At 38.5% G+C, this 25,713-nt stretch overlaps 1 protein-coding gene and 1 long non-coding RNA gene across 2 annotated transcripts in view; one reads left to right on the top strand and one right to left on the bottom strand.

The window, feature by feature from the left end:
- LOC114643014 (uncharacterized) overlaps positions 1-25,713 on the top strand; it is a gene marked incomplete at its 3' end in the record, with an annotated part of 1,911,439 nt that overhangs the window by 1,341,043 nt on the left and 544,683 nt on the right. The gene's annotated exons all lie outside the window — the stretch shown is intronic.
- The window catches only part of LOC127526738 (uncharacterized), a 34,991-nt gene continuing 31,725 nt past the window's right edge, over positions 22,448-25,713 (bottom strand). Inside the window, exon 3 of the long non-coding RNA XR_007934170.1 lies at positions 22,448-22,490. This is a non-coding gene — a long non-coding RNA (uncharacterized LOC127526738). The remainder of the gene's footprint in view (positions 22,491-25,713) is intronic.

Genomic DNA, 25,713 nt, shown 5'->3' with positions numbered 1-25,713 from the left:
AGTATTAAAAGTCAAAACGGAGGTAAAAAGCTTAGGGGTAATTGTTGACTGTAATCTAAATTTTAAATCGCATATTAATCAGATCACTAGGACAGCATTTTTTCACTGAAGAAACATAGCAAAAATTAGACCTCTTATATCATTGAAAGATGCTGAGAAATTAGTTCACGCATTTGTTTTCAGTTGACTAGATTACCGTAACGCACTCCTCTCAGGACTACCCAAAAAAGACATTAATCGTTTGCAAGTAGTGCAGAATGCAGCTGCTAGAATCCTAACCAGGAAAAGAAAATCCGAGCACATCTCTCCAGTTTTGATGTCACTACACTGGTTACCTGTGTCATTCAGGATTGACTTTAAAATTTTGCTTATGGTTTATAAAGCCTTAAATAATCTCGCCCCATCTTATATATCGGAATGTCTGACGTCTTATATTCCAAATCGTAACCTCAGATCCTCAACTGAGTGTCTCCTTAGAATTCCAAGAGCAAAACTTAAAAGAACTGGGCGGCACGGTGGTGCAGTGGTAGCGCTGCTGCCTCGCAGTTAGGAGACCCGGGTTCGCTTCCCGGGTCCACCCTGCGTGGAGTTTGCATGTTCTCCCCGTGTCTGCGTGGGTTTCCTCTGGGCGCTCCGGTTTCCTCCCACAGTCCAAAGACATGCAGGTTAGGTGGATTGGTGATTCTAAATTGGCCCTAGTGTGTGCTTGGTGTGTGGGTGTATTTGTGTGTGTCCTGCGGTGGGTTGGCACCCTGCCCGGGATTGGTTCCTTGCCTTGTGCCCTGTGTTGGCTGGGATTGGCTCCAGCAGACCCCCGTGACCCTGTGTTCGGATTCAGCGGGTTGGATAATGGATGGATGGAAACTTAAAAGAAGTGGTGAGGCGGATGACCTTCTGCTGTTATGCACCTAAAATCTGGAATAGCCTGCCAGTAGGAATTCGCCAGGCTAATACAGTGGAGCACTTTAAAAAACTACTGAAAACACATTACTGTAACATGGCCTTCTCATAACTTCAATTTAATGTAATCCTGATACTCTGTATATCCAATTCAATATAATAACTATTCATGGTGGCTCTAAAATCTGTACTAACCCCTACTCTCTCTTCTGTTTCCTTTTCCGGTATCCTTTTGGTGGTGGCTTCGCACCACCACCATCTACTCTAAGTACCATGATGTTCCAACAATGATAGATGGATTAAAAGCCAGAAGTCTGTATGACCATCAGCATCAAGTGACTCCGTGAGAACCCTAACTACAAAGAGGACTATTTCATTTATGTTAGGTAGAATGCCCAGAGGGGACTGGGTGGTCTCGTGGCCTGGAACCCCTACAGATTTTATTTTTTTCTCCAGCTCTCTGGAGTTTTTTTTGTTTTTTCTGTCCATCCTGGCCATCGGACCTTACTCCTTTTCTATGTTAACTAATGTTGCCTTATTTGAATTTCTTATATTGTCTTTTATTTTTCTTTCTTCATTATGTAAAGCACTTTGAGCTACTTTTTGTATGAAAATGTGCTATATAAATAAATGTTGTCTTTGTGGACCTGGTGAAAGCATATGACAGGGTGACTGAGAGGAGTTGTGGTATTGTATGAGGAAGTCGGGAGTGGCAGAGAAGTGCGTAAGAGTTGTACAGGATATGTACGAGGGAAGTGTGACTGTGGTGAGGTCTGCGGTAGGAGTGACGGAGGTGGGATTACATCAGGGATCGGCTCTGAGCCCCTTCTTATTTGTAATGGTGATGGACAGGTTGACAGATGAGATTAGACAGGAGTCCCCGTGGACTATGATGTTTGCTGATGACATTGTGATCTGTAGCGATAGTAGGAAGCAGACTGAGGAGACCCTGGAGAGGTTGAGGTTTGCTCTAGAGAGGAGAGGAATGAAGGTCAGTAGGAACAAGACAGAATACATGTGTGTGAATGAGAGGGAGGTCAGTGGAATGGTGAGGATGAGGGAAGTAGAGTTGGTGAAGGTGGATGAGTTTAAATACTTGTCATCAACAGTACAGAGTAATGGGGATTGTGGAAGAGAAGTGAAGAGGAGAGTGCAGGCAGGGTGGAATGGGTGGAGAAGAGAGTCAGGAGTGATTTGTGACAGACGGGTATCAGCAAGAGTGAAAGGGAAGGTCTACAGGACGGTAGTCAGGCCAGCTATGTTATATGGATTGGAAACGGTGGCACAGGAGACAGAACTGGAGGTGGCAGAGTTAAAGATGCTAAGATTTACATCGGGTGTGATGAGGATGGACAGGATTAGAAATGAGGACATTAGAGGATCAGGTCAAGTTAGATGGTTGGGAGAAAAAGTCAGAGATACGAGATTGCATTGGTTTGGACATGTTCAGAGGAGAGATGCTGGGTATATTGGGAGAAGGATGCTAAGGATAGAGCTGCCAGGGAAGAGGAAAAGAGGAAGGCCTAAGAGAAGGTTTATGGATGTGGTGAGAGAGGACATGCAGGTGATGGGTGTAACAGAACAAGATGCAGAGGACAGAAAGATATGGAAGAAGATGATCTGCTGTGGCAACCCCTAACGGGAGCAGCCAAAAGAAGAAGAAGATGGTGTGTTTAACCTAATCAGTATTTTATGTGTGCATTTTGTAATTTTAAAGTCTGTAATTGTATTTTACCTGCAAACCCTTAACAGCACTCAGTCTGTGCTCAGTGAAGAGTACAACACAAAATAAATTGAATTTCATGGAACTGAATTCAATTTAAACATCTCACCCAAATAGCAGTCGCACCATTTTAATTGTTGATCTCTGCATGTGCACTTACTACAGCATCACTCTGCACCTATGTGACCAGTAAGTCACGCTGTCCATCTGCACATCATCAGTGGGGACTAATGGAGGCCATCATCACCCCTGTGATGTTGAGATATGAAAGAAGACCAAAATGCACAAACTGGAAGAGCCTTGGATATTTAAAGAGTGAAAAGAACTGAACTAATCAGTGTGGTGGACACAAGGAGATAATAAAACATTAGAAAAGAGACAGAAGACATTAAATGAAGATAAAGGTGACAAAGGGAAAACAATAAAGAGAAAAGGGACATTAACATGAAAATGAAAAAAAGATGTCAATAGTTAAAGGATAGTTAAACAGCCAACAAGATATGGAAGGATCTCCTCAGTCAGTGCATCTCTAGGATTGTGTCTGAGGTGTCCATCACTCTTTATAGTCTGCTCAAACTCGACTGATCAGTAAGCTTACAGGCTCCAAAATACTGCTGAGTACACATCGCCGAAGATCTTGGAAAGCCTCTTTGTGCTGAGGAACGGCGACTTTGTCCTGCTGACATTGACTCAGGGAACTGAAGTCAATGAAATAACTGAAGTCATGAATATCTGGGGGAGGCACCATGTTTGAAAAAGGTGCAAATAAAGAGATGAGGTGTGGACGGCTGTTGTCTCCTTTCACTCTTTTGTACTCACAAAGCAAATCACATATCCACCAAAATGTAAATTCATTGACGCCTTCTAGAAAACTAGAAGGAAAAAAATATTTGGAGAGAAACACAGCATTTCTTTTTGCAGCAGTTTTATAATCAAAAGGAGATCAAAGTTTTTTATAAGAAGTAAATTAAGGAATTATAACAACAAAGAAAAAATGAATAAGGAAATAAATAAAAGGAAAAGTGCTTAAAGAATTACAGATATCTTATAGAATACAACAGATTATTACTTATTTTTGTGTAGCGCTCTATGGTTGAAGTCATTTCCATTTTGTAGGTTGTGAGGTGTTAGACAGAAGTGCAGAACATTAGAATAATCACACAAAAACAGAACAACTAATTTTTCAATCAAGACATCATCACTATGAACATGCAGAGAAAGCCAATGAGATTTTAGCTGAACAGATGCACAAGCAGGAATTTCACAAAACAATCCCAGCAATCACCAACACAGACAGAGATAAAATCATTGACCATAAAAAAATTCTTATATTTAGAGACTACTATAAATCTTTATATTCTACAAAGCTTAAAGAAGACAAGACACAACCTAATACATTTCAACTAGACAGATGTTCTCAGTGCAGAGGAACTGGATAAACCTCTGGCACTATCAGAATTACCAGATGCTATAAACTCACTTCAGAGTGGGAAAGCAGCAGACCCTGATGACTACCCTTTTTTATAAAAAATTCTCAATTAAGTTAGCTCACCTTTTATTAGAAACATTTACAGAAGCAATAGACAATAAACTATCTCAAAGTTTTTGTCAAGCTTTAATTATCATCTTTCCTAAGCAAAATAAGGACTTATTACAATGTGCATTGTACAGACCAATCTCACTTCTGAATAATGAAGTTAAGAGACTCTCTAAAGTCTTAGCTAGAAGGATTCAGAAAGTGCTGCCTTTGGTAATATCACAAGATCCAACTGCATTTATTAAAGGCCGACACTTAGCTTCCAATCTTTGATGCCTGTTTAATGTAATATATTCACCCACAAAGTCAAACACCCCGGAGATATTATTATCATTGGATGCAGAAAAAGCATTTAATATAGTTGAATGGAACTACCTTTTCACTACATTGGAGAAATTTGGGTTTGGTCTGAACATTTGTGCATGACTCAAACTACTGTACACAAATCCAGAAGCTTCAGTTTGTATTAACAATATTAATTCACACTTCTTTAAACTAGAACGTAGTACCAGACAAGTATGCCCCTTGTCACCACTGCTTTTTGCAATTGCCATTGAGCCACTGGCAGTTCACTGTAGAAATGCGTATCAGATAAAAGAGATTATCAGAGAAGGACTTGAACAGAAAATGTCTCTATATGCAGATGATATGGTACTGTATACTGTATATCAGACCCACAAAATACTGTGCCTGCAGTCTTAACAGCACTAACAGAATTTCAAAAGACTTCTGGTCTAAGAATGAATTTGACTAAAAGTGTACTCTTTCCAGTGAATTCTCAAGCACACAATATTAGATTGGACACCTTCCCTTTTATCATCGCAGATCAGTTTAAATACCGAGGGGCAAACATAACAAGTAAACATAAAGCTCTTTATCAACAACATTTTGCTCTTTGCATGGAAAAAAATGAAGCAAGACTTGCATAGATGGTCAACCCTTCATCTCACTTTAGCTGGAAGAATTAACATTACTAAGATGAATATCTTTCCTAAGCTTCTTTTTTATTTCAAAACATTCCCTCAAATAAATCATTTTTTAAGAAATTAGATTCAACCATAACCTCAGTAATTTGGATTTCAAAACATCCACGTATCCAAAGGGCAACAATACAAAGACCTAAGGCAGAAGGTAGCATGGCTCTGCCTAACTTTCAATTTTATTATTGGGCGTTGAATATTAAAGCTATAAAAACCTGGACATGGACAGAAATAGACAAACATACACAGGCTTGGTCCACAATAGAAATAAAATCCTGCAGCACATCTTTATATTCCTTGATTTGTACCCCAATAAGTACAAGTTATCGCCAATATACCAACAACCCAATTGTGCTTCACTCACTCAGAATGTGGAACCAATGTAGGAAATATTTTAAGATTTAGATACTTTTATCTGTGGCACCTCTGCACGAGATAAAAGGGATTATCAGAGAAGGACTTGAACAGAAAATGTCTCTATATGCAGATGATATGGATATGGATTTTCCAATATCTCAGATGTGCACAGTTTTTAATGTCTGTAAAACATTTAGGATTAAATCACTTAGAGATCTGTGCATAGACAACATCTGTGCATCCTACAAACAATTACACTCCAAATGTAACTTTCCAGCAACACATTTCTATCACTACATTCAAATTAGAAACTTTGTTAAACAGAACCTGCCCAATTTTCCTCACCTCCCACCTACCTCCATGCCAGAAAAAATATTGATCAGTCTTGAGGACTCAAACAGTATCTCCGTAATATATAAAACCATTTCACAGTCCCTCCCTTTCAACAATCCAAGAGGACAATGGGAAAAGGATCTCTTACTCAACATCTCGGAAAAGGAGTGAAATGCAGCAATGCACAGAATTCACTTGAGCTCTACTGTATATGTGCAAAGCATACAATTATTCAACTCAAAACTATATATCGAGCACATCTGTCTCGTTTAAAATTGTCCAAAATGTTTCCAGGGCAAGATCCAACATGTAAACGCTGCAATCAAGTTTTGACCTCATTGGGTCACATGTTTTGGGCCTGCACCAAATTAACATCATTCTGGACCAAAATCTTTAGCTGCCTCTCAGACAGCCTTGGTGTCCCAATCCCTCCTGGTCCACTAACAGCTGTGTTTGGTGGGCTCACAGAGGGGCTTAAAATGGAGAAGGACAAACAAACTGTAATGGTCTTTACCTCAGTATTAGCACGTAGACTTATCTTGTTCATATGAAAGAATCCTAACTCACCTCTGCTAAGTCAGTGGCTAACTGATGTTATATATTATCTAAAATTGGAAAACATCTAATTCTCATTTAGAGGATCTGTGCAGAACTTTTTAAAAATCTGGCAGGACCTCATCAATAATATTTTAGAATAAGCATTTAAATTGAGGAAGTGGATTCTCTTCCCTTTTTTATTTTATTATTTATTTATTTACTTATTTTTCCTACGAGGGGTTGATTTGATTTGGACTTAATTTTATAAAATTTGACTTGCTTGTATGGAACGTTATTTGCATTTAATAAATTCAATAAAATATTTTTAAAAAAAGAACAATCACACAAGAACAGACCATTCAGCCCAACAAAACTTGCCAGTCCTGTCCATGTTCTTCTTCTAAAATAACATCAAGTCCACTTTTGAAAGTCCCTAAAGCAAAGGTTCCCAAACTCAGTCCTGGGGACGCCCTGTGGCCGCAGGTTTTTGTTCCAAGCAGATTCCTAATCAGTGACAACACCTGATAACAACTGACCTCATTTAATTAACTGATATTATTCTTCTCTTATTCTACATTCAGAAAAGCACAGCAGCCTGATTTTTACATTTATAAGACATTTAGAAATATTCTGGTTTTTCTGTAGGTTTAAATGCTTAACTCCCTTTTGTTGATTTCATTCTATTTTGCCCTTTTTCTGTGCAGTTTGCTCTCTTCATTGTATCTTAATAATGACAAATAAAAATGAGCACAGCAGACACCCAGGCAAACAACACGGAATAATCTAAGGCCCACTAATTAGTAAATAATTAATTATTTAAACAATTAGGAACACCTGGAAAAGTAGAATGAAAATCAAAATGAAAATATTGTTAAAAAGAAAAAAAAACATTCCCATATAACTGGTTGGTACATTTTAATATACATATATATATATATATATATTTTTTTACCATACTTACTTTGCTACTTTCTACATTGTTCCCAAAACACAGAACGTGGAAAATAACAGTTCACTTAATTAGTTCAGGAGTCCAATTAATAACATAAGCTGTTTGGAACAAAAACCTGCAGCCACAGGGGGGGCACAGGGCAGAGGTTATGAAGCACAGCCCTAAAGTCCTCCTGTCTACCACATGACTTGATCACTTCTTCCAAGTGTCTGTGGTTCTCTACGTAAAGAAAATCTCCTCATGTTTGTGTAAAATTTACCTTAACACGTTTCTAGCTGTGTCCCTGTGTTCTCGTTGAACTCATTTTAAAGTCACCATCTCGATCCACTGGACTAATTTCCTTCATAATTTTAAATACTTCAATCATGTTACCTCTTAATCTTCTTTTGCTTAAACTGTAAAGGCTCAGCTCTTTTAATCTTTCCTCATAACTCAACCCCTGCAGCCCCCCGTAATCAGCCTAGTCGCTCTTCTCTGGACCTTCTCTTGTGCTGCTATGTCCTTTTTATATCCTGGAGACCCAAACTGCACCCAGGACCCAGTGTCTAATGTTAATGTTAGAATGGTTTAATATCAATAATAAAGTATCAGTTTCTTATACTTACTTACAATATGCTATAGTCTTTAACCCCTTGTAAGTTAATATCCAATAGAACCTTCTAAGCTTTATCTGTAAAACTGAGTGTTCAGTATGCCAGTTAGGGAATAATCTTATTGCTAACATGGACTGATAGACAAGTTTGCATATAGCAGATAGGCATTCAGTTTTCTGACCATTTAGACAGAAAACATTTAAAAATATGGTTGGTTTCGTCCGTTTATAGGAGATGGACGTCTGAAGCAGAGCTCCGCTAGCAGCGGCTTTATTTTCCCACGTATTTCATATTATTTAGAGGTATCCTGTATTTAACCCGACCAAGGAACTTCCACTACAATATACAAGCATGAGTAACAAGAAGAAAAGTCAGAAAGAACCAGAAAAGAAACTTAAAGCTGCATCAAAGTCCGGACAGACTTCCGACCTGAGTGCAAGTGTAAGGTATGGCCTCACAGAGATTGACCTGGAACAGGCAGAAGAGTGCGCAGAATTCCTGGGACCCCGCTCCATTGTATCGTCTCCAGTCGAGAGTGAAAATGGGAGCGAGGGATCGCCGATTTCTGAGGATCATTCGAGACTAGAAAGGGCTCTGCAGGATGTGCTCTCATCTACTCATCGCGAGCCTGTAACAGGAGCTGCATTTTCACTTGCGGAGCACGAAAGCCGAAGCGAACTGTCCGAACTGAAAGAGATGATCGCTACACAGTCAACCGCCATGGTTACGGCCATGAAGGAGCTTAAGAATGAGCTTAAGAAAGATAACACAAATGATCTTAAGAAGGTGGCCATTGAGCTCAAGAAGGATAACAAAGATAAGGAAACGCGTTTATTTAAACGTTTTGACGTGAACTTTAAAGCTATGTTGGAGAAATTAGTGGAACACATTGAAGAAACTAATTCCAAACTGAAAAGGCTTGATGATCATATTAATGACGTTTCAGATCAGCTGGAAGACGTTAAGCAGGGACTCACGGCTCGAGTGGAAACAGCGGAACAACTGGCATCTAACGCCGATGAAAAAGCCACAGCTGCGAACTCGGAATGCAAAAAACTTGGAGACAGACTTGCAGCCCTGGAGGATGGGTGCAGAAGAAATAATATAAGAATTGAGGGTATACCTGAGAAACGAGAAAGCTCAAGCCCAGTGAAATTTGCAGTAGAATTACTGTCTAAAATAATTGGAGATGACTTTAAACTCGACAATGAGATAGCCACGGCTTATCGCACAAAGATACCAAGCGCCTTTAAACCTAGGTCTTTTATTGTCCGCTTCGAACGACTAAGATGTAAGCTTGATGTGATGGCACTTCTCAGATACAAGCAAGAGATTATATTCGAAAATAATCTTATTCGTATTTTTCCCGACTTCTCACCATCAACAGCTGCAAAACGCAGATCCTACATCGACATTAAAAGGATGCTACGGGAAGCCGATATCAAATACAGCCTCTTGTATCCTGCCAAACTGAAAGTGGAAGTTCAAGATCGACATTATATTTTCTTCAGCAAAGAAGAAGCTGAAAAAGAATTAAAGAAGCTGTTTTCCGACACTTTTTTGAAAGTTAATTAAAGAGCCGTATTTTATCAAGGCACGAGAAGGACCTATGATCTGATCGCTGGATCCATGTTTAAAGAGACTGGTATTATAATTATACATCCCTTATTTTCTTTTTTTTTTTTTTTTTTTTTATCTGGACTTTATATGTTATATGTTTATGTTTTAATCAGAGTTATAGAGTTATAGACGTGAGTGTGAAAATGTGGAAGTGATTAAAGTAGGATTCGTTTTATTTTTTTTATTTTTTTTTTTTTATTTTACTATACCTTAAAGTAGACTGTTTAACTTCATACCCTTGGTTTATTGCTTGTTCTACTATTTATATAATTACCATTATACTATTACAGTAGGAATTACCAGGTTTATCCTAGACTAGTTTTTAAAATCATTCCCAGGGTTGTTTTTTTTTTTTTTTTTTTTTTTTTTAAATCTTAATATCTTAACTTAAAAGCGCTGAATATTATTTCAAGCTTAAATATTGTTAATGAGAACATTTTCGGCAGATAGTATTAAGAATTTAACTGCAAAAGATATCTCTGTTTTAATTCTGTAACGCCGCTGCAGGGTGGGGTTTGTTCTGTTTTGGACGTGCTCTGTCTCTTCGTATGTCAAAGGACTGGAACATCGCGAAGTGGGATCTAGCCTCATGTGGGGAGGCAAAATGGGGGGGGTGGGCGGATAAAGGGGGGAGAGAAGGAGAGCAGGTTATATCTAATCTATTCTTGTAATCCTTATAATTATAAATATCAATGCAACAATAGGCTAAAATGCAACAACTCATGGGGAATCTTGAAACTAAGATTAAAACTTCCATATTACCAATTAAAACTATAAATGACATTAAAAACTCAGAATCAATGTCTCCATGATGGGACAGTTAACTTTGTGAGCTGGAATGTTAAAGGCCTGAATCACGAATTAAAGAGAAAGAAAGTATGCTCTCACCTAACAGGCTTAAACGCTAAAATAGTATTTCTACAGGAGACCCACTTACTAACCAAGGATCAGTTCAGATTACAAAAAGGCTGGACTGGCCTAATGTTCCATTCTAGCTTTATAAAGAAAACTAGAGGGGTGGGAATTCTCATACATAGAACAGTTCCATTTGTAGCATCAGAGGTAGTGTCGGACCCTGAAGGGAGATATGTGATGGTCATGGGCAACTTATATAACAGTAAAATGATTTTGATAAATGTTTATGCACCCAATGTTGATGATAAGGAATTCATGCAAAATCTATTTGCATCCATTCCCAATGTGAACACTCATAAAATTATTATGGCTGGGGACTTTAATTGTGTTTTAAATCCACTTTTAGATAGGACTCCTGTGACAGGGAGGACGACATCTAATACTGCAAAGATAATTACACAGTTTTTAAATGATCACAACTTATCAGACCCCTGGAGGTTTCTTAACCCAAACTCAAGAACATATTCGTTCTACTCACCAGTGCATTATAGCTACTCAAGAACTGATTATTTTTTTATAGATAATAATTTCCTTCCTACAATTAAATCATGCAAATATGACACAATTGTTATCTCTGACCATGCACCTCTAGTCTTGGAGCTAAAATCATTAAGCCCCTCAAACTCACCTCGCAGATGGCGTCTTAACCCTCTTTTATTGGCAGACGAGAACTGCACAGAATTTATATCCAAACAAATCAGCTTCTTCCTAGAGACAAACATTTCCACAGAGGTTTCTGCAGGAACACTCTAGGAAACTCTAAAGGCATTCTTAAGAGGACAGATTATTTCATATCTTTCCCATAGAAATAAATTAGAAACCAAGAAAGTGTCAGAGCTAAGAAATGAAATTACTAGAATAGATGAAGAACAAGCCAGGCGTCCAAGTGAAGCTCTTCACAGGAAAAGGCAGGCCCTGCATACAGAACTTAACATCTTAACAACTAAAGAAACTGAACAACTTATTTATAAGTCTAGACAGCATTACTATGAACACAGAGAAAAAGCTAATAAGCTTTTAGCTCAACAAATTCATAAACAAGAAGTTCACAATGCAATACCAGTAATCACCAACAAGAATGGAGAAGAAATCATCGACCATAATAAAATAATGCACACATTTAGAGATTACTATAAGTCTTTATATTCCACTGAGCCCAAAGAAGACAACACGCAATCTAATGCATTTCTGGATAATTCACAAATACCACAAATAGATGCTTTAAGTGCTGAGGAACTAGATAAACCTCTTAATGCTAACAGAATTACTAGACGCTATAAAGTCACTACAAAGCGGGAAATCATCAGGCCCTGATGGTTACCCCGTAGAGTTTTATAAGAAATTCTCCACTCAGCTAGCTCCACTCTTATTGGTAACATTTACAGAAGCTAAAGACCACCAAATACTACCTCAAACATTTCGGCAAGCATTAATCACCGTCTTTCCTAAACAAAATAAGGACTTGTTACAATGTGCATCATATAGACCAATTTCACTCCTGAACAATGATGTTAAGATACTCTCAAAAATCCTAGTTAGAAGGATGGAGAAAGTGCTGCCCTCGGTAATATCACAAGATCAAACTGGATTTATTAAAGGCCGACATCTATCTTCAAATCTCCGACGCTTGTTTAATGTTATATATTCACCAGCAAAATCAAACACCCCAGAGATATTACTATCATTAGACGCAGAAAAGGCATTTGACATGATCGAATGGAATTACCTTTTCACTGCACTGGAGAAATTTGGGTTTGGCCCGAATATTTGTGCTTGGATCAAACTACTGTATACCAGTCCAGAAGCTTCAGTTTGTATTAATAACATCTGCTCAGACTACTTTAAACTAGAACGTGGTACCAGACAAGGATGTCCCTTGTCGCCACTGTTGTTTGCAATCGCTATTGAACCACTGGCGGTTCACTGCCGAAATTCTTATCAGATAAAGGGGATTGTCAGAGAAGGACTGGAACAGAAAATTTCTCTATATGCAGATGATATGGTCTTATATATATCGGACCCAGAAAACACTGTCCCTGCTGTTTTAACAGCACTAACAGAATTTCAAAAGATATCTGGTCTTAGAATTAATCTGAATAAAAGTATACTCTTTCCAGTGAACTCACAAGCATATAATATTAAATTAGACACCCTACCTTTTACCATAGCAGATCAGTTTAAATACCTAGGGGTAAATATCACAAGTAAACATAAAGCTCTTTATCAACAAAATTTTGGCGTCTGTATGGAAAAAATTAAGCAAGACTTGCATAGATGGTCAACCCTTCATCTCACTCTAGCCGGAAGAATTAACATTGTTAAGATGAATATCCTTCCTAAACTTCTCTTTTTATTTCAAAACATTTCAATATATATCAATAAATTGTTTTTTAAACAGTTAGATTCAATAATAACCTCATTCATTTGGAACTCAAAACACCCACGTATCCGAAGAGCGACCCTACAAAGACCTCAGGCAGAAGGTGGCATGGCTTTACCTAATTTTCAGTTTTATTACTGGGCAGCAAACATACAAGCCATAAAAACCTTTACACAAATAAATGAACATACACAGGCTTGGTAAATAGAAGTAAAATCCTGTAGTACTTCTTTATATTCCCTGCTCTGCTCTCCAATAAATGAAAGTTATCGCAAATATACTAATAACCCAATTGTGCTTTACTCACTCAGAATATGGAACCAAATTAGGAAGCATTTTAAGATGGAAAATCTTTTATTAGTGGCACCTCTGCAAGAGAACCACCTCTTTCAACCTTCGCAAGTATATCCAGTTTTTAATACCTGGAAAAGTTTTGGGATTAAAATGCTCAGAGATCTTTATATAGACAACATATTTACATCTTTTGAACAATTATGCTCAAAATTTAACCTCCCAGCTACATATTTCTTTTACTATCTTCAAATTAGAAATTTTGTTAAACAGAAATTGCCCGATTTCCCCCACCTTGCACCCTCCACAATGCTGGAAAAAATACTGCTCAATTTCAAGGAAACAAACACTATTTCCGCAATATATAAAATCTTATTAGAGTCCCTACCTTTCAAAGATCCAAGAGGACATTGGGAAGAAGATCTCTTAATCAATATATCAGAAAAGGAGTGGAAGGTAGCAAAGCAGAGAATTCACTCGAGTTCTATATGCGCAAAGCATAGAATTATTCAACTAAAAATTATATATCGAGCTCATCTGTCTCGCTTAAAACTGTCCAAAATGTTCCCAGGCCAGGATCCAACCTGCGAGCGCTGCAACCAAGCTCCTGCCTCACTGGGTCACATGTTCTGGGCCTGCACCAAACTAACATCATTTTGGACCAAAATTTTTAAGTGCCTCTCAGACAGCCTTAGTATCACAATCCCTGCTAACCCATTAACAGCTGTGTTCGGTGTTCTTCCAGATGGACTGGAATTGGAGAAGGACAAGCAAACGGTGATTGCATTCACTACACTTTTGGCACGCAGACTTATTTTGTTAAATTGGAAGAATCCTAATTCTCCTCTTATAAGTCAGTGGGAAACCGATGTTTTATATTATTTGAAATTGGAAAAAATCAAATTTTCAGTTAGAGGATCTGTACAAAATTTTTTCAAAACATGGCAGGATTTAATCAATATTATTTTAGAATAAGAGAAATAACTATTATTGCATTTAACTCCCTTCTCCATCTCTTATTTATATAGATATTTACTTCTCCCCTTCTTTTGTCTAATGTTGCCTTATTAAAAAGCTTAAAGAAATTTTCCTTTAGCTAAGCTCTCCTTCTCAGGGGTGGGGTTTGATTTGTTTTCAAATTTGTTGGGTTATAAATTGATCTGTTTGTATGGAATGATTACAATGAAAATTAATAAAATAAAAATATTAAAAAAAAAAAAAAAAAAAAATAGAAATGTATGACCAAACTTAGAGAGAAAGGAAACAAGGCAAGTGAGCCTAAAACAGAACTTTCTTTAAAGTAGAAACTTTCTTTTCTTAAATATTATTTCTCTATTTTTGTGTGAATTATTTTGCTTTCAAATTTTACTGAAACCTGCGGTGGGTTGGCACCCTGCCCAGGATTGTTTCCTGCCTTGTGCCCTGTGTTGGCTGGGATTGGCTCCAGCAGACCCCCGTGACCCTGTGTTCGGATTCAGCGGGTTGGACAATGGATGGATGGATTTTACTGAAACTTTTAAAACACAGATAATTGGTCTGTGCAATTATTTGAAAACGCGTCACACTAATGCCAGAACTGTACTATAAAGAAAACGTAAATCTGCAGAACTTTGGTAAATTGGTATAAACGTAACTACAAGATGTGCTCTCAATTTCCAGACCTCCTTGCACTTTGTATTCAAACCTGACATTTTTCCTTTCTATGTGTAATACTTCACATTTACTGACATTAAATCTGCCCAAGCCTGTCTGCTGTCCAAGTCCCTCTGTGATGATTCAACAGATTCCTGATTACCTGACAATCCACCTGACTTGGTATCATCTACAAACGTATCCAGCTTGTTACTTATATTCCTATCTAAATCGTTTATATATATTAAACATATCAGCGGCCTCTGCACTGCCCCCTGCTGGTCACCACTCTTAACACTGGCCAGTTCTGATGAGGTTCCTCTCACCATCACCCTCTGCTTCCTGTGTCTGAGCCAATTCTGCCCCCATCTACAGCCCACACCCTGACCTGCCACTTCTTTAAGTTTAATGCCCACCTCTCATGTGGCACCTCATCAAATGCTTTCTGAAAGTCAAGATAAATAACACCATGAGCTCCATTTTGCTCGTATCCTTTTGCTACCTCCTCATACAATTCCAGCCTGTTAGTAAAACACGACCTCCCTCTTCTGAGCCCACGCTGACTGATCAGTTAAACTCCTGTCCTTGCCAGGTGTTCCTCAATCTTATTCTTAATAATTCCTTCCATTAATTTTCCTGTCATGGAAGTTTAAGCTTACTGGCTTATAACTGCTTGGATCTGCCCGGTCGCCCTTTTTAAATAATGAGATGATATTCACCATTCTCCAGTCCTTCACAATCTCTCCAGTGTGCAGTGACTTCCTAAAAATTTGCGTCGGGGTTTATATCTGAACTCGCTAGCCTCCTTAAGAACTCTGTGGTAAACGTTATCTGGTCCTGGTGATTTCTCCATATTTGCAGAACCCATCATTAAGTTAATTGATAAAGATACACAGATAATACAGAATTATCAGTTTTAGGGATGTGACACACATTATCATGTAAGCACATAAGTAGTTAAGTTATTTGCTAAAGATATTTGCTAATGTTATTTTAAAATGGTGTGAGCTGCTGGTGTTGAGGCAAATGTTCACACAGGGGCTCAAGGCTGGGAATGGAAAGGAGGGATGGATGTTATTTAAATCTTGGAGGTCAAAATTTTATTAACTGAAACTATTACTGATTGATGTTGAGTATTCAGTGTTGAAAAACATGGTAAGACTCAAATAAACACACTCACTGATGCCAATCAATCCAAAAGTACAGAGTGTGAAGGATTTATCAGACATGAGTGGAAATGGTTGGGGCTTCAATACAGCGAAGCACTTTTTAATAATATTCAAATAAAAATAAAGAAACAGAAACCCACCGTCCACCTGGACCCACCTCTTCCTACCAGAAAAACATACAACCGGACGCTTGGCCATTCTGAAGTCAGTTCACTGTGGAAGTCCAGTCTGGTTTGGTTTTTTGCTTTTCAGTTATACAGAGTTACCACGGTCTGTCTAATCTCTTACACTTTGTGTTAATTATGTGTATAATGAAGTTATCTTATGTTTAAGTATCGTTTACTAGGTCCCTAAGTGGTGGGGCCTCCTGCCTCTCAGCGTCAAGAAACTGTCCACAAGCCTTTTAAGGTGGGAGCAGCCCGCATTCCTTTGTGGTTCATTCAAATGTGCTGTGGTGTGCTGTGCTGTGGTGTGGTGTGGTGTGGTGTGTTCTCTTGAGTTCATTCTTTGTGTTTTTAATTTTCTGGATTTTTGAACATGTGCTCTGTTTTTTGACCTCACCTTTTGGATTTTATTTGAGGACTGCATTTACCTTTTGGGATTGTGTATACTGCCATTTTGACTTATGCTGTCCAGATCTTGTTTTGTTTTTGTGGATAATATAACTTTTTATTTATAAAGACTCAGCTTTTCTCTTGTGTAACTAGACGGGTTTTTGACATTAATCTGAATATTTATGGGATATTTTGTTACTTTGTGCTTGGAAACTCTCGAGTTCATAACAGTCAGGCTGTTCACCAGTGAGATGAAGCAGATTCACAAAATTACACCACAAATTAAAAGGAAGAACAGAAACAAGAACATTAACTCTACAATACATTTCTGTCAGGTTATTTACCGTATAGAAGATATCCAATCCAGACAGTCTGACAAGAAGTTAACAAATCCTTCATTTATGTCACAGTAATCACCAATGGTATCCAATCTGATGTCAGCTTTACTTGAGGAGCTTTTTATGAAGCAGCTCATTGTCTTCAGTGTCTCATCTGTCCAGTTTGGGTTCACGTGGACTTCATTGTTTGAGAGTCTCATAGATTCATTGAAGTTGTTTAGGTCCCCACAGTCCACCATACATTTATAACACCAAGTGTAACTTATCTGTCCCAGTCTGTAAAGATATAAAGACATTGCAGACATTCTGTTAGTTCCTACTAAATAACATCTCTGTAAAAACATCAGCACTGGTCCCACTGAGCCGTTGAAGTTTCCTTTTATAAAAGCACAACACCAGTGAGGTTTAAATATCTAATTTTACAAATGGCCAGATGAGCAACGTCAAGTAAAATGAACACTACAATAATTGAAACTTGCAAACTGTGACATGTTTAAAAATAATCTTCTGCAACCATTAAGGTTATTCTAATTTTTTGCATTTGAAAGAGTAAATAAAGGAGAAATAAAGAGGACATGTGACATTTAGGGACTTCACTGACACAGCACCAGAAGAACACAGGATGATGCTTCTCCAACTTTTAACAGACATGGAGAGAATTTGAAGATGAAAGTCTGCTGAGATGCAGTTCCCAGTCTTCTGGTGTTTCTCGTCTCTTCTGGTGTTCACCCACTGGAATGTTTGACTGCAATTTTCTCTTTCCTTTGGTCCATTTCTAAATCCTCTTCTCTTCTGCCTTTCAGACCATAAACCTGAACCTGTCTCACAATGGCTGACCCGAGATAAAGAGAGCTATCACTGAGAGGTGTAAAATGGAGTGAAAACACATCTACTATGTGGGGCTATGGCACCAGTCCAGCAAATGGTTTTAGAATTCAGACACATGTAACTGCGACCAGATGTGTTGTCATTCATCCTGCAGATCTTATGGAGGGTGAAAGTGAAAAATGAAATGTAAGAGAAGGACAACTGAAAAGTGAGGTGTTTATTGTAGGGGCTCAGAACATATGAGGGCCTTAGGACGTCAGCTCTTTAAAATCTAGAAAGCCCACCCTACATAAAGGTTGGTGTGGTGGGTAACTGTAGTCAGACCCTTTTGAACAGCAGATTAATTGTTCATGTAAGAATTGCTACAACAGATTGTGATGATTCAGATGTGTATGGCAGATACTTGAACCTTTACAGCCGACAGATCTCCAGTACAAGGCGGCCTAAGGCCTGAAAGACTTGACAAGATGACCAGGAGAGAGTGCAGGGTATGCTGGGAAAGCTGAAAGGGAAAGCAGGCCGCAGAGTATTGTGTGTAGTTAGAAGTGCAGCTTTGGATTTCCATTGGAAAGCAACCTTGACTTTGTGATAATAAATTAATAACACTCTGCGTGTTTAGAGGACCTGCAAGCTCTGCTAATGAGATGGAAAGAACACAGCCAGGTGCTCACTTTATTGAGAATGAATTATTCTTATCAAAACTTTCATTCCAATAAATGTCTACCTGCATATCATCTTGTGTGAAATGTAATTCATTTTACTGTTGTTTTTTATTGAATTGAACACAAGTGCCATTTTGTTTCCTAATATGAGCTGCCATTTTGTGACACCAATTTCACGATGTGATGATCCATCATTAGACGGTGGGTCACTTGAAGTGGCACATTATGACATTATTGGCACAATGACTTAGATGTTGGTGTAAACCTTTGTCCAGGACTGCAGATACATTTGTGTAGAGTTTGGACATATTGCTGCTGACTGTAAGCACAACGCAGAACATTTTGTAAAATCACCAAAACTTAGCATTGCTGAGGTGAAGGTTTGTAGTCCAACACTGGTGAAGAATTCACTGAGCACTCTGGTGCAAAGTTTAATAAAAAATATGCAAGAAGTAATGGACTCTGGGGTTTCAGAATATTTTAGACGTTCACCACTAGTGATTAAACTAAATCATATCTGCAGACCCTTAAAACTAAAGCTGATGGTGCTATCAGTCAGACCCCTGTTTTTAGGGTACACCGCCTCTCCCACTCAGCTGAAAGTCTGTCTGCTGCACAGAGAAGTCGCTACCTTTATGTCATCTGGTGCTCATTAGCTCAAAAATAAAACAGTAAAGATCAACAACTTTATAATTTCAAACCCTAATATGTTCATAATGCTGATGTAGTGGACCTTGTAGTTATGTCTTCATTATGGTATAATGTTAATTTATTAACATGTATTTCATTTAACATCTCCCTGTGATTTTTCCCACTGTGCCATGTCTGTTACCATAATGTGTTGTCCTCACTATAACGTGATGCCATCTACAATTCTGATTCCATTATGAGTTTCATGAGTGTTTTGAACGTGTCCAGATCTCCCAGCTGGAATATTTATTTTGACCTCATGTTGGAGATTTTAATACTCAAAGAATCAACTTCTAAAATCAGAATATTGTTTAGAGCTTCAGTTTAGATGTGATGTATTCTTTACCATCCTTTACTGGGCCATTTTCTGTTTGAGGATCCCACTGCTAATTGGTGGGTTGTAATGTTTGTTCCCAAGGGGATTTACTGTGAAGCTGCAGGGTTACGTCACCTGTGATGTCATCAATGCGCTGGTACAAAGATCACCCTAAAATACTCACCAGTACAACTACTTACTTTGAACTTTCATTACTAGTATTTTGTAACAAAGCTCTGCCCCTTGACTACGACTTTTGGTTTATGATTTGACTTTCATGTTTCAGTCTTGTTGACATTTGGTTTTTGACCTTTGCTTTGTCCTTTGACTCGGTCCTTTCTCCTGACTCTCCTTCTTTAATTATCTTGTCTTTAATTATTTAAACTGATTACCGTTTTTACAGTCAGTTCCATTACAAGACCAGTTAGAAAAAGTCTGCAAAAAGACAAAAGAGCGAACATCCTCTTCATCAGTTAATTCTGGAGTTTAACAAACTGGATGATCAATGCAGGGGGCAGTGAAAATAAAAATCTAGTAGGCCTCAGTCTTGTCAAATAGCCTGAGATTCTTTGCCTTTTCTTGCATTGTAAGGTAATACAGTCAGCTTTTAAATCAGTGTTGCCTGGTTTTCGATTTTCATGCTTCTCATAAGGCCAAAGTAGCCTTTATTGTCTCCTGTTTGGATGATAAGCCCTCAGAACGGGCGTCATATTCAGTTATGATACAAATCACCTGAGTGGAGAAACAGCCCTACAGCCTGATGCTGCCACCACCGTACTTCACAGCTGTAATGGTGTTGTGCAGGTGAAGAGCAGGGTCTGCTGTCCTAGTGATGTGATGCTTAGAACTTAGGACAAAGACGTCAATCTTTGTTTTATCAGACCAGAGAATTTGGCTCCTCATACTTTGAGAGTCCTTTGGGTGCTTTTTGTCAAACTGTTAGCAGCCTTTCATGTGTCATTTACTGAGAAGAAGCTTTTACTTGGCCACTCTGACATAAAGCCCAGATCAGCAGAGTGTTACATGGACATGTTGTCCTTCTGGCAGTTTCTCCCATCTGTACACAGGTTTCTCTGGAGCTCAGCCATAAGCTTTTTGGTCATCTCTCTTAACCAGACCATTGCCCACTAATTGCTAAGTTTGACTCTAAGCTCTAAGAAGAGTCCTGGTTGTTCCAAATTTTTGCCCTTTAGGAATTATGGAAACCACAATGAGGGTCTGCATCCTTTCTCAATGCACTATAGTGGTATTGCCATGTAAACGGAGTTAGGCCCGTTTCACGATTTATAAATACACGGCAGAGAACGACACGGCTTAGTAAAACAGGAACACACGATGACTGGATATGCAATGTCTTTGTCTTTTCTAATTCTCCCCCTTCCCAGAGACGCACAGTATAGGCTGACTGGTGAATCCAAATGATCTCAGAGTGAGAACTTTCATGATTGAGCCCCAGTACAGAACTGTCACCCTCCATAATACTACATACTGTAACTCTCCTCCTTTGATGGAAAGCAAATGTGGAAATCAGCCAGTAAGCACAGGGCATCCATAACACAAGATGGCTCCTCTTGGCTATAACCACACCAGTGTATCAGCTAGTCCACTCTGGAACCTCTAACCGTATAATCCAAACCTCTCTGTACTCCATATTCTTAATGCCCCACATCTCCACCATAGATGGAGGTTTAACAGCAACAGGAATGTAACAAAAGTGAACTGACTCAGGAAACAAGGCATGAGTTATACAACAACCGAGAAAAGACAGAATATGTGTGACTGGTGTAACACATTTAAGAATGTAAAATGTCCTGATAAAGCTGGGATGACAAATGCAGAATGGAACTCTCCAACAGATATTTTGAAGCCATGTGCCAGACCTTCTAGCCAATCTGAATATTGGGATGAGGACGTCTTCTCTTATCAGTATATTTTTATCAGAGGTTCCCACCAGTGACTTTGAGTTCTAATTGGACCAAAGTATGGGAGAATGGAAGGGCCTCACAAATTCTGACAGACTAGGACTCAGAGGTATTACACCAAATTATTGGGGGTTTAAAACTATATTGACTGTACAATGATGATAAAATCAGGGAGGAGTTAAATAAGATGTTACTAGAAAATTCTGAAAGAAGAATCACCTCCTTCAAGTTAGGCTGAAAATAGCTTAGAATGCCAAACAGAAACTCTCCCTGGTGCTGATGAACTCTTCTGATAATCCATTAAACTCCGGGTGATGACTGAAGGTGACTTTAACTCAGATACCCGCCTTGTTACAAAACACCTTGCAGAATGAAGACATTAAATGGAGACCCCCATTAGAAAGAAGAGACATTGGAACATTTTGTAATTAAAGGTAATTTGAATTAAAAATTTTCAACAATTGCTTTATGAAAGAGGAAGGGAAGAGAAGAATAAAATGAAAGCTCTTTGAAAACAATCCACAATGATAAAATCAAAGTATTACCCTTAAAGACTGGCAGGTCAGTTAATGAAATCCACACATTATATCCTCCCAAGTCATATGTCAGGGGCAAAAAATATTTAAAATGACAACAAGTGCCACATACCCTGAAACAGAATTTAATATTTTTAGCCAAATTCAGCCACCTGAAATATTGTTGTATAAATTGTAATGTCTTAAAAATATGAGGGTGATGAGTGACTCCACCTGAAACTCTACAAATCGCCAGTTCAGGTACAAATGACTCAGGTGTCTCAGTAGGTGGCAGAGAATTGGACCACAATGAGTGAAGGGACTCCCAGAAATATTCTAGCAATTCTATGACTGTTGTTCTTAAAAATGTTCAAGTTGGACTAATAGGTTTGGGTTCAAATACCACCACATCAGGCTTGGTCAGTCTGGAAACTGCATCTGCTTTCACACCATCAACAAGGTGATAAGAAACCAAAAAGTTAAACTGACTAAACTTTGCAGATTTCAGGTAAGTAATATTCCTAAGGACTAAAAAAATTAAAAACTCAGGAGTTATACATTCCAGCTAATGTCACCATTCTTCTAAAGCTAACTTAATAGCAAACATTTCACAATCATCCACATCAACGTTCTGCTCAGATGCAGATTGTGTCTTCAAAAATAAGCACATGGATGTACTTTGTCCATATCCAGAAAGTGCTGAGATAACACAGCTGCCATACTGACACTAAACACATCGACCTCCACTAAAATGGTCAGGGTGTCTCAAAATGGCGGCAGACATGAATCAAGTCTTTAGATTATCAAATACCTGCTGGGCTTCACATGTTCAAGAAAATGTCTTGGTGCTTCTCTTTGTGAGTGCAATAATAGGAGCAGCCAGGAAAAAAAATTCTTTATAAAGAAACTTTATAAAGAAAACCTAACAAAAAACTGTCCGTGTTGTGAAAGATAGAGGCACTGTCGACCCCTTGAAACCTCAGATCAGACGTCAGACACCAGATAAAAGTCCAATATGAGTTTATTTTATAATAATTATGTGCACCAAGCACACTCCACTCCACTATACTCATATAATAAATCAATAATCAAATATACAATCAATACAATCCACTACTCCCAGACGCGTTGCCACCCTTCCACCCACCTCAGCTCAACGCTCTGGTGTTTCACTGTCCTTTTTATACTCCTTGACCCGGAAGCATTTCACCCTCTCTGTCCATGTGACCTGGAACACTTCCGGGTCAGATAAAAAATCCTTCTTTTCTTCACCCAGGAAGCACATCATTCCCTTTGTCCACCTGACTCTGACGTACTTCCTGGGCGTAAGGCAAATACTCTCTGTGCCTCCCTGCAGCGTCTTCGAGTGGACCCCAAGGTATCCAACAGGGCTGAGAATAAAAACTACATTGTCCAGTATTCCCTGCTGGCATTCGGGGCACCTCCATGCTGCAGGAAGGGCTCCACCTGGCGGCTTGGGGGTGTTGGCCGGGATGACATGCCGGCCATATCCCACAGTGTTTTATACTTTAAGGTTATTCCTGGTTCAAACTTGTAGAGACTTTCTCTGTGTCTGTTTCAATACAAGAATGGCTGATGTGATAACCCAACAACAGTAGTGAAGTCTGATTAAACTGACATTTCTCAAAATTGGCAAATACGCTATTTTCACAAAGACATGACAAAGCCTCCTTTACATGAGCTACGTCAGATATGGAATCTTTAAAAAAGTCTGAGATATCATTGATAGAAATCAACTGAATGACCTCAAAGATCACACAAGACATCCTCAAGAAAAGATAGAAATAGTGCAAGCGCATGAGCCAAACAATATGGCAGGACTAAATATATATAGCGGCCTGATGACGTGTTGAACGCAGACTTCCACATGTCCACCTTTGGTAAGGAAAGGAAGAGATCAGAGGAAGAGCTCATTATTCTCTACTGTAATTTTATTAAGTTCCTGAAAATCAACGCAAGGGTGAAGTGACTGATCTTTAAACTCATTGATAATAAAATAATCCAACCCCATCAGGACTGACAGATGGCCTAATAAAACCATTATGTAAGTTTCCACCAATATAAGCCTTGATAGCCTTCAGCTCAGAACAGGACAGGAGATAACAGTGACCCTTAGACAAGGAGGCTTCAGGAAGTAACTCAGTCAATCATGTGGGTGATGAGGTGGGATCTGCAGGGACCCTTGTTTGGAATTACATCTGAAATTTCAGAATAAATCTCAAGGAGAGTGTCTAAGTGGCAAATCTGAAAAGATGGGTCAATCACAAACTTAATACATGACGTAAAGCAACATGGACTCAATGCAATATGTGCTCTGATACGAGGAGTGTGTTTCTGAAGACAAGGACAATGAAGATAATTGAGATCTCGTAACAGGCAGGTAGTGTGGCATAGCGGTCAAGGCTCTGATTTCAAACCCTGAGGTTGTGACTTCAAATTCTACTGCTGACACTGTGTGACGCTGAGCAAGTCACCTCACCTGCCAATGCACCAATGGGAAACCAAAAGAAGCGTAACCAGCTGTATCTCAGTTATTGTAAGCTGCTTTGGAGTGAACTAAATGTAAATGTAAGGTAATGGAGGTCCTGACAGTCAGCTAATCTCCAGACAACATTCAGTGGCAGGTTTGAAATTTATAAAATTTACAACAGCATCTGAATTAACAGACACCCAAGAATCTCACAGGATAGGAGAACATGTTGGATTTTAAAAATATCCAGCAGTCAAGATGTGATCAAAACCAGAAATGAGTTGAATACTGTCACTGGGTCAGACTTTGTCTGTTACTAATGACTGTGTTAAATTATTTTAATTTCCTATGTTTTATGGTGTGTTTAACCTAATCAGTATTTTATTTGTGTATTTTGTAATTTCAAAGTCTGTAATTGTATTTTACCTGCAAACCCTTAACAGCACTCTGAGTCAGTGCTCAGTGGAGAGTACGACACAAAAGTAAATTGAATTTTGTGGAATTGAAACAACTCACCCAAATAGCAGAGAAACCATTTCAATTGTTGATATCTACATGTGCACTTACTACACGATCACTGTGCACCTATGTGACCAGACCAAGAATAAGTCACGCTGGCCATCTGCACATCATCAGTGGGGACTAATGGAGGCCATCAACACCCCTGTGATGTTGAAATATGAAATACAACAAAAGGAAAGAAGACAAAAATGAGAGAACTGGAAGAGCTTTGGATGTTTAAAGAGTGAAAAGAACTGAACTAATCAGTGTGGTGGACACAAGGAGATAATAAAACATCAGAGAAGAGACAGAAGACATTAAATGAAGACAAAGGTGAGAAAGGGAAAACAATAAAAGATAAAAGAACATTAACATGAAAATGAAAAAAGATGTCAATAGTAAAAGGAAACACATCCAAAAAGATATGGAAGGATCTCCTCAGTCAGTGCATCTCTAGGATTGTGTCAGAGGAGTCCATCACTCTTTATAGTCGGCTCAAACTCGACTGATCAATAAGCCAACATACCTTCCAGCCTCCAAAAGACTCCTAAGTACACATCGCCGAAGATCTTGGAAAGCCTCTCTGTGCTGTGGAACGGCGACTTTGTCCTGCTGATATTGACTCAGGAAAGTGAAGTTAAAGTCAGAGAAGTAACGACTGTCTGGCTGAGGCACCATGTTTGGAAAGGGTGCAAATAAAGAGATGAGGTGTGGAAGGCTGTTGTCTCCTTTCAGTCTTTTGTACTCACAAAGCAAACGACACATCCACCAAAATGTAAATTCATTGAAGCCATCTAGAAAACTAGAAGGAAAATAAAATTAGGAGAGAAACACAACATTTCTTTCTACAGCAGTTTTATACACAAAAGGGAGATCAAAGTGCTTTATAAGAAGTAAAACAAGGAATTATAATAACAAAGAAAAATAATCAGAAAATAAATAAAATGGAAATAAAGGAAAAGTCCATTAAAATTACA

The sequence above is a fragment of the Erpetoichthys calabaricus genome, chromosome 2, assembly GCF_900747795.2.
Source record: "Erpetoichthys calabaricus chromosome 2, fErpCal1.3, whole genome shotgun sequence".
NCBI lineage: Eukaryota > Metazoa > Chordata > Cladistia > Polypteriformes > Polypteridae > Erpetoichthys > Erpetoichthys calabaricus.
The sequence above is the reverse complement of the archived record's forward strand: the minus strand, read 5'-3'. Positions and strand labels throughout refer to the sequence as shown.